Below are 8,753 nucleotides of genomic sequence, written 5' to 3' on the forward strand. Positions count from 1 at the left end.
TCCTGTACTGGCAACTCTGGACTACACTAAAGCGATAAATCTTTTTTCACACTCCAATGGCCAGATGATAACAGCAGTTGTTATGCTACACTAATTATGCAGATCACACCCAGATCCTCATACCCCTTTCAGGCAATTACCTAGAGGACACGGCCCTTGTGAACAAAATGTACCTCCTCATTCAGGCATGGATGGCAACCCATGGCCTCTGCCTGAACGAAGACAAAACCAAGCTCCTGATTCTCGGAACCACTGCCAACCTAAAAAAAAACTCAATACTGACTACTCTACCTTCAACATTGATGGAAACCTAGTCAAGGTCGTAAAGGAAGTAAAAACTCTAGGTTTTTATCTTGACTCTTCCCTAACACTGACCAAACAAGTAAACAGTATGGCATCGGCAACAGCCCATATATGCAAATTAATCAGAGTTTGCAGGCCGTACGTATTACACTCTGGTTGCATTACTTTAGCAAATGCCCTCTTACTCTCGAAATTGGATTACGGCAACACCCTTTACATTGGAGCTAGCATGTACATCTTAAATAAAATCCAAACCCTATAAAATAATGCTCACAGAACGGCACTAAATATTCCTAGCAGAGAGCATTTATCTGAGACAATAATACACAATCACTGGCTGACAATTAATGACAGAATCCTGCTCAAAACTGCCTCTTTGACCTTCAAATGCCGGAACAAGGCCACCCCACTATACCTCAATAAATGTATAGTTAGGAAAACTTTGAGTTGCCCCTCTAGGACCGCTAACTCCTTCTGCCTTATTATACCAAGATTTAACTTACCAAAATCAGGTGGTAGTAGTTTCCCAGTTAAGGCTGCACAAACTTGGAATTCACTCCCTTTAGCACTAAGAGTGGAACAAACATACTGCAGTTTCAGATGTAATATTGTGAACTGGCTGAGAACTAATGATATTTAATCGCAGCAGCCCTCCACTTCTGCATGTTGTAAACTTGTTCAGATATTAACTGTACCATTTGTATCTACTTAATAACATGTACCAGCTTCTCTTTCTATGAGAACACTATTGTATGTATATGCATTCTCTGTATGTATCATCCCCACACTTTTTCCTGTTTACCGACCATAGTATTCTGCACTTGTAACCTAAGATTACAGTTTTCTTGTACCTCCCGCACCCAGTTACCTTCGGATTCGGAGCACCATACAAAATAAACAACCAAACAAACAAACAGTACTATGGGTCAGAAACCCTTAGCATATTACAGTGGCATGCTGGACCCTGTTATGCAAGAACAGTTTCCTTGCAAACAAGCATTAGCTTCTGCTGCTTTCACCATAGAGAAGTCTGCTAGTATTGGTATGGGCTGTTCGTTGACGTTGTACGTCGAACATGCTGTATTTGCAATATTGGAAAGGTCCAAATCTACATTGACTACACAAAGGCCTTCTGCATATGAAGTGATTCTTTCAAGCCATCTATTCATATTGTTTGTTGTAAAACAGTGAACCCTGCTACCTGTCTGACTGAACCTATTACTGATGATGACAATGTGCATGACAGCATTATGTACGAGAGTCCTGAGGATGCCAATCCCAAAGCATATGATTATGCTTTAGATGATGGTGAGGTGTTCGTTGTGGACCGGTCCTCAATTGGTGAGCAGGAAACAGGTCAGTGACATACGCAGCAGTAGTTTGACTGGTTGACTGAGAGTATGAGGGTTATGTGCAGCAAAGGCTACCAGACCATTGTTTAGCACAGGCAGTGGAATTGATTGCTCTATTGAAGCACTTGAGGCAGTGCAATGGTGCCTAGTTACAATTTATTCTAACTCGGCTTATGTTACGATAACCGTTACGATAACTGTTCATTCGGGGTTGTCAAGATGGATGAGAAGAGGATTTAATGGAGCAGATGGATCCCCAATGCAGCACACAGCCCTTTTTTGGATCAGTTATTCATGCTCTTTCACAATCTACACTTTCCGCAGTCGTCAAGTGTGCTGCCCACATAAGTGGTCGAGATTTTGTCTCCCTCAGGAACAAAGCAGCAGACACAGCAGCAAAACTGGGCATGTACTTGCCAGTACCAGATATTCCTGAGCATCCATCAGTTGAAAAAATGCAGTTAGAGGTCCATATATACTGCACTTCCTGTCACTGAAATAATTGAAATACAAGGTCAGGCACTGCAAAGTGAGAAGTTGTTGTGGCAGAGAAGGGGGTGTGCCCAATCCCACCTAATTTAGTGTGGAGACAGACTTGTATGGGAAAGGTGGTGATGCCCCAAGATGTGACATTTGATCAACTTCATTATCCTGTCCACATGTCCAATTAGCATATTGCTGCAGACTTACAAGAAGATTGGTTTGTGCCCAATATTCAGGATTTGTTGTCCATGTTTACATCCAATTATGTTGTTTTTCAGACATATAGAACTGGGCAGACATTAAAAACTTTAAGAGGAACACTGCCTCATCCAATTGGTCCTTTTTGAGATCTCCATATAGATTTTGCAGATACGGGTGAACAATGTTATACCTTCCGTTACCTCATAGTTGTGGAGAATCCTTTCTGCCGTTGTATTGAGGTTGGTCCATGTGCACATCCTGATGCCACGTCAGTTGCCAGATTTTGGTGAGTGAAGTCTTCCCCCTGATGGGAGAGGTGCCAGACGCTTACAAGTGAAAATGGTACCGACTTGTTTATTGAGCTGTTAAAAGAAATGACTGTTCTTTTGAAATAAAACACAAGATGTGTTCCATTTATCAACTCCAGGCCAACAGCGTTATGGGAAGGATGAATGGGTTGCTGAAGCTTAAGCTCTCTAAGTTCTGTGTTACATTTAAAAAGAAGTGAGTTTACTGCCTCCCTCTGGCCCTGTTCAGTTTAGGACTCAACCCTGTGAGGACCATCACCTCTCCCTGCATGAAATTGTGACAGGGAGACATATGCATACACTGTTGTCTCCAGCGCTGAGCGCATCTGATGCTCACAGGGTTGGATAGATTTTGGGGAATGAGTTTCATTCATAATTTACTAAGTTTCCAAACTGTATTAAATACCTTTTCTTAACAGATTGTTCCACGCAAATGGAAGAGGGTGAAAACAGCACTCCACCAGACTCTGCAAGCTCGCCACAATTTCAACTGTTTCCTGTTGACAGGGTTTTTGTAAAGAACTTTGTCCGTAGGTGGAGTGAGCATAGATATAACAGACCTTACATCGTGGTGTATGCTGCTCTGCTTGCGGTCAAAGTGAAATAGTAACAATATTGTCAGCGTGTTTTTAATCTGGTGTTCCATTTCATGAGAAAAGAATATTTGTAGCATTTCTTTTTGAAGAAACATCTTTCATAATTACGAATGCTGTATTGGTATTTAGTTTGTGCAAATTTAAAATGACTTTTTCTAATATTTATTTGTGAGTTTCTGCATTTTTCATTAGGACTAAGGTTACATGTTTTACAGTTTTTTGCAAAAGAATGTTTTTTCCTCTTTTGTGTGGATTTTTCATTGGTTTATTTTTCTAAATATCTAGTGAGTTTATATGGTTAGGTTATGAAGGGGGTGTAGGCGTAACATGAGCAGATGTGAAAATTATACATTTTATGGTGCTATAACACCAAGTGATGATTATATGACCACAGTAGTGAATGTTAAATGGATGAGAGTACAAGAAACAATAATGTGGAACTTAAAGTTATGGGTTGAATGGGGTCTGGATGAGGAAAATGAATACGATCAGTACACAGGTGTGGTCTTTGATACAATGTCTGATGTGCGCCAACCCAGTGATTGCTGCACACCCTGACCCACCATACTTACTTTAGTAGTCGTATAAGGTTGAGGGCTGCAGGCTTCATGCTACGGGTGAAAGCAAATGTGGGAGACGCATGCATTTTGGAAGCCTATACAGGGGAAATTGACCATTTGCTTTGTGGTAGTGCCACATATAATACATTGCATACACGTGACTCTTATAACATGTCCTAACATTGCATTTTAGAGTAGGCCTGAATCCTCACAGGCCATGTTGGAGACACAGAACAACAAGGCCCGGTTCTTGCCTAATTAACACATTTTAATTCCCAGGCACGTTAGGGAACACCCACGTACACCCACATATACATGTATCTAGCTAAACCTCTGAACAATTAGGTAGAGTAATGCAAGAAGCCAAATGGGAGAAGGGCTGCAGCCCAGTACGACGGCCATACTCATGGGAGTTGGGGCAGACGTCTTGGGCTGCCAAAAACATCAATTGAGATTTAGGACGCTAGCTCCCCCCAAAATAATGGTCATTGCATTTGAACTACCAGCTGAGCAGGATTAAGACTCTGAAATCCTTCATGAATTGGATTGATTAGTGGGACACCAGGCCTACTCCTTCGGAGAGGTAGCTGATACAGAGGGGAGCAGAGAACAACAAGGTCTGTGATTTGTACCAGGGAGAGCAAAGGGTGTTGCCAATGCGTATAAGATTGCAGCAGGGAGGCAGGATGGAGGCGCCTGCATGTCTTGGATGAGAAAAGAGTTGTTTTGTTTGCAAGGACCAGGCTGACCTCAAAGTTATCTGTCAAGTTCATGTTGATGACCAGGTGCACATCACGTGGTTAGGAGTAAAGACAGGGTGGTGCCTTTTAAGTTTAACCAATTACTTTGCAGCACTTCAAGGTGGAGAGGCACTTACCCACGTGTGAAGAAAATGGAGGAGAAGACAACATGACTAATTGGAAATGGTCCCATATGTGACTTATGCATGTAAATAGGCGCCAATGAGGATGGGGGATGAATACTCTATATTGAATATGTCATGAATGACGATTTCCATGTTTATAAGTTGAAATCCACTTTGATGACAGGAAAGAGCTCTGCAGCATTGAACTTGTTTTTGTATACAAAATAAAGCTATTCTTGGAAAAGGGTGCACCTAGAATTTTTCCCTAGTGGGTTGTTTTTTAGTGTCTAGTTGTTGTGCAGTTGCAATACAGACTTTGGAAAAATCATCTCTCCAAAGATAGGTCCAATTAATTTATTCTCAGCTTTATGTACAAAAGGGAATCAAACAAGGATTGGGGGGCACTTTTCTGAAGGCAAAATACCCCAGGTGATTGGATCAAAGCTAGGCATCTTTAGGCTTCCAATTCTTGTTCTTGAAATAAGTGGACTCTGCCTTCTAACATCACAACCAAAGTGCTTTGTGCTACAGGAAGTGGTGAGCGCAGGAAGGAAGGGTAGAGGCAGAGAGAAACAAGATGGCAGAACCTTTACCCCATCCCCTTCCCTTTGTAATAGTTTCAAAGGTCTTTAAATATGAAGCACCCTAGTTTGAGGCTACCCCTTTTGTGAATGGGTGGGCACTTTGATTCCTGATCCTAGTACAGCTTTCTGTGGAGCGGCTGTCTCTCTGAGGGAGGGTGTTACCTGCCCTCACAAAGCAACAAAGAGAGGAAATCCCCAAAGGCTATATTCCTACCAGCAGTGTCAAGCGTCATCTGTGTCTGGGAAGAATACAAATAATTCCTGCAGAGCTGAGCTGGGCTGACACATGTATAATATCATATGCTGTGGATGTAATAATTATGAGAAATACCATACACCATACATTAATTCGTGGTTGGCTTATATTTATAGATGTAGCTGCTCTGTGTCACTGGTAGAGCAGAATCTGCAGGTCAGGATACTGATGCAGATGGGCATGGGGAAACTATGACAGTGGAAACTAACCAGCAGTTTTACATTTCAGGTATGTAATACATTGCATAATTGTATGATTTAATACAAATCAAAAAGCCTGGGCTTCTACACCATTGCCAGATGGCAATTGTTCATAGGTGCAAACCAATATTTATTCACGATCGTTAACATTCAACTCTTTCCCACAGGTGCTTGACCATGATATATTCTTATAAGTTTTGAAAGTAATATCATCTTTGGGGCAACCAACCTGGCCTGGCCATCTCTCCACAGAGAATTGCCATGCAGATGACATCCCCCCTTTTAAACTTTAATTATTACTTGTGGGTGGCTCCCCTGCCTCTGGACTAATTTCTGAAAGGTTTTATAGGAAGAGGGCTCTTGAGTAATGAGGTGTCCCTCATGTATATTGCACTGGCATGTGACATGGGTAGAGTAGCATGTCATATAAGCAGCATTCTGGCAGAGGTCACTCGAGGCGTGGGGTTCAATGAGGGACAGTTTTCGAGCAAGCTTTGAGGGATGGATATAATCCAGGCTTACTGGGAAGACTGGACTAATAAACCCAAGTGAATCAACCTGTTGGAGAAGTGTGGATTTATGCACAACATTTGGCGATAAGCGTAAACCTGGAATAATGAAACACTCACACAAAAAGCTTCTATTAGTGCTTCCTTACCAGGATGATAAGTTACTCTACTACTTTATTCATTCACAGGATCTAAAATGAGTGTCTCCACCCACCTCTGAACAAACAAGCCCTGCTAAACAGTACCCTCAGGCCAACAACCAGCCATAAATGTCAAGAGTGATTATGCAGCTCGCTCACTATGCTGCTTTCAGTCGTCTGGACACATCATCACACTACATCTTGTGGCACTAACATACCGTTCTCCTGGGTTGGGCTTTAAATCAGCAGTACTTCCTGAGAATACATATCCCTAAGGGTGCGTCATTGTCAAGAAGAAACCTGTTTGACAATCAGTAGTGAACAGACCGCTGTGTAACACACCCTTTAGTTTGTTTACATACCAAGGGGGCAGCACAAATGTTATGTTCTGACTGGAATGGAGCAGCGATAAGGCTGGCATCTACCTGTGACCACATACCCACATTCCAAGTCTTTGCGCGTGCTACTTAGGATGGCTCCTGACTTCAGAAAGAGCACAGCCACAGCCACAGAGTGAAGGTGGCACTCAAAGGGCCTGATTTACAACCATTTTTTAACATGGGAAAGTCTCACGGAAAAATGTTTTGTAAATCAGGCCCAAAGACTCCGGAAAAGAAGAATCTATATGAGTGCGCCGATTTCACTGCGGCAGAAATGGCAGAAATGGACAATGAAGTGTTGAATGAGTTTGAGGCGGCTCTCAAAAAACTTGACATACACTATATTCCTGAGGTTAGGGTAATATTAGAGAGGTATCATGTTGGGGTGAGAGCACCCATGGATGGTGAGTGTGTGGAGTATCTTGTAACACATTTGAGGCAGTTAGCGCTCATGTGCAAAGTTCGAGCCAAGTTTGAAGAGAGAATTCAGCACCAATTTATGCTGCAGTGCTTGGATGACAAAATAAGGGAGGAGTTGTGGAGCTATGCACACTAAGCCAGCCTAAGAAAGGTTATTCCGATTGCAAAGCGGGCAGAGCACATACATCTGTGTGTTGGGAGAATTCAACTGTAAGGAGAAGGAGGTTAATCCGGACACCTAAGTGCAAAGTTACATGATATTTGCATAATGGCAAACTTTGCACTAGTGCAAAAACATTGGGGGTCATACTAGAAAATGGTTGACCCATGACAAGTGCAATAGTAGCACTATGGGAAAAGTTTCCCATTGGGCAAGAAACCATTTTTTCAATACTTTTTTCTCCGGGGCACAGTTTTCCCTAGTGCTAATACCATACATAGTTGTACGTGACATGGTGCAAAGGTTTTCTAACATGGCCTCAAGATTTCCGCTAATACCGTGCAACTATGCAATGGAACCCGTGCAAAATGACTATAATCTGGCCCCAGATGATAATGAAGAAAAATATAAATCTAAACCAAATGGTGGTAATAATGAAGTGAGACAACGTGGTGGTGAAGATGCTAGGGGCGGAGACAACGTGGTGGTGAAGATGCTAGGGGCGGAGACAACGTGGTGGTGAAGATGCTAGGGGCGGTGACAACGTGGTGGTGAAGATGCTAGGGGCGGAGACAACGTGGTGGTGAAGATGCTAGGGGCGGAGACAACGTGGTGGTGAAGATGCTAGGGGCGGAGACAACGTGGTGATGAAGATGCTAGGGGCGGAGACAACGTGGTGGTGAAGATGCTAGGGGCGGTTACAACGTGGTGGTGAAGATGCTAGGGGCGGAGACAACGTGGTGGTGAAGATGCTAGGGGCGGAGACAACGTGGTGGTGAAGATGCTAGGGGCGGAGACAACGTGGTGGTGAAGATGCTAGAGGCGGAGACAACGTGGTGGTGAAGATGCTAGGGGCGGTGAGTGTGGAATTAACCTGAGCAAACCCTTATTATGTTTCAGATGTGGCTGCGCCTCACATCTGGTAAACTCACAGAACTCCAGCGCTTTGGTGTAAAGCGCTATATAAACAAAAATAAATACAAATACAAATTGCCCAGGGCTGAAGGTAACATGTTAAAAAATGATTGCGTTTGTTTTTCGACAAGTACAAATACTCTGAAAATATATAGCGGATAAGGGTTTAAAAGGGTTTAAAAGGGTTTAAAAGGGTTTAAAAGGGTTTGCGAGGGATTTGAGGTAGGGATAGTGGTATAGGGAAGCGGGGCGGGCATGGGAGGGGGATGGGAGGCATGGGACGGGGATCCTTCCTTATATAGGAAAAACGGGTCTGAGTTTTTTCGTAGTCATTTCTTTGAAAAAAATGCCTTCGAAAAAACTGATGTCGCTAAAACGACATGGAACCGTTTAAAGTGTGAATGAAAAGACCATTTTGGAAGGCGCTGCTAGGCAGGATCATTCAATAAAATGAAGGCCAGCCTAGTAAAGGAAGCAGCACTGGGGAGGACAGTGATGAGGCCGTGGGCATGGTATCAGGC

The sequence above is a fragment of the Ambystoma mexicanum genome, unplaced genomic scaffold, assembly GCF_040938575.1.
Source record: "Ambystoma mexicanum isolate Mex_15411 unplaced genomic scaffold, UKY_AmexF1_1 Mex_scaf69, whole genome shotgun sequence".
NCBI lineage: Eukaryota > Metazoa > Chordata > Amphibia > Caudata > Ambystomatidae > Ambystoma > Ambystoma mexicanum.